This window comes from Chenopodium album, chromosome 1 (assembly GCF_948465745.1).
Source record: "Chenopodium album chromosome 1, dcCheAlbu1.1, whole genome shotgun sequence".
NCBI lineage: Eukaryota > Viridiplantae > Streptophyta > Magnoliopsida > Caryophyllales > Amaranthaceae > Chenopodium > Chenopodium album.
In genome coordinates, this window is record NC_137834.1 from 65221022 (window position 1) to 65222741 (window position 1720).

Below are 1720 nucleotides of genomic sequence, written 5' to 3' on the forward strand. Positions count from 1 at the left end.
TCTTGTCAAAATTGCGCCATTGCCGGGGAGTGATATTGTTTCTTTGTTATAGTTGTTGTGTGTATTTCATTCTTAATTGAAAAAACAACAAAAATATTTTTCTCTTTTAGGCTACACTTGTAGCCGTGATACTAATAATTTCTTTTGAAGTTGTATGCGTAGAGGACATAGCCATTCACTAGTGCCATTCGATCCGAAGATTGAGTGGACTATTACAAGATTAAAGGTTGCTAGACGATCTTTGATCTCTAGCACTTCAAGTGAGGAAGAACTAATACTAGAAGAACAAGCAAGAATGGGAGAAAATCCGAGAGTGGCATTGAAAGAATTGGGGATTTCCAGTGCATATAGATTTGAGAGTGGAATTGCTCCACCTACAACACCGGAAATGATTTTGAAATTAGGCCGACAATGATCACTTTGACAGAGTGGTGACAATTTAGTAGGGCCAAGCATGAAAGCCCACTAAATCATCTCATGGAGTTCGAAAAATGTTGCAATACTATCAACGTGAATGGAGTTTCCCAAGAATTCATCCGCCTCAAGCTCTTTCCCTTTTCTCTCATAGGGCGTGCTTTGGAATGGCTACACAAGGATGTTAAGCCGAATTCTCTAAGGACATGGGACGAGGTTACCAAGGAATTTCTATCCTGTTTCTATCAACAAAAGAAAATGGCGGAGGCTAGAGCTTTGATTCAAGGTTTCAAACAAAAGCCAAGTGAGATCCTCTATGAAGCATGGGAGAGATACAAAGAGTATCAAAGGGAGTGTCCTCACCACGGAATTCCAACCTATCAAATTATTCAAATTTTCTATGGAGGCCTAAGTCCCCAAGGCAAGTCATGCCTTGATGGGGGAGCCGGAGGTCCCATCATGAATAGGACAGAGGAAGAAGTGGTAGACATCATTGAGGATGTGGTGGGGTACTAAAGAGATTGGCAAGATGGTGAGAGGGATTCAACTAGCAAGAGTAGCTCTTCGGTGTACTCGGTTGATCATCTAAATGCAATCAACAATCTCTCCTCGCAAATGACGAACTTGGGGAAGGAAATGATTGCAATCAAGGAAAAATTGGAGAGTTCTTCTTCCTAAGCTTCAAATCTTCCCTCCCAATTTAAGGGGAGAGGTACATCTTCTAACTCTCATCCCCCTCCTTCTTCTAGTAACATGCCTAGCGGTTGTTTGTTTTGTGATGTGTGTGGTTCATATGATCATGATGCTTTTAATTGCCCTCATGCTTTTCCGAATAGTAATGATGATTTTGATAACAATGAGAGTGAACATGTCAACTATGTGTCAAATAATAATAATGTGCAAAGTTTTGATAATCAAAGGGGTCAATGGAATAGAAATTACCAAAACCAAGGTAATTTTGACAGCTATAACCAAGGTGGTGGTTATAGGAACCAAGGTTCTCGAGGTAACTATAACAATCAAGGTTATAGTAGCCAAAATCATAACCAAAATTATTGTAATAAAAACCAAGGTTATGGAAATCATAATCAAGGTAGTGGTAACCGTAATCAAGGTTATGGTCAAAATCAAAATAGGGGTAATTGGAACAATAAAGGTTGGGCAATTTTTAAAACAATGCTCAAAGAGGCCCTCCACCCGGATTTGCTCCAAAAACTCAAGGTGATAATTCTTATTCACAATCCTCTTCCTCTAGGACTAATTTGGAGGAAATCATTTAGAATCAAACAAATTTGTTGAACAATTA

At 39.1% G+C, this 1720-nt stretch overlaps 1 non-coding gene across 1 annotated transcript; it reads right to left on the bottom strand.

The window, feature by feature from the left end:
- Positions 1-679: 679 nt before the first annotated feature.
- On the bottom strand, positions 680-785 carry LOC145564670 (small nucleolar RNA R71). Its single transcript, XR_014094880.1, has one exon. It is a non-coding gene; the product is annotated as a small nucleolar RNA R71 (small nucleolar RNA).
- Between the last annotated feature and the right edge of the window lie 935 nt (positions 786-1720).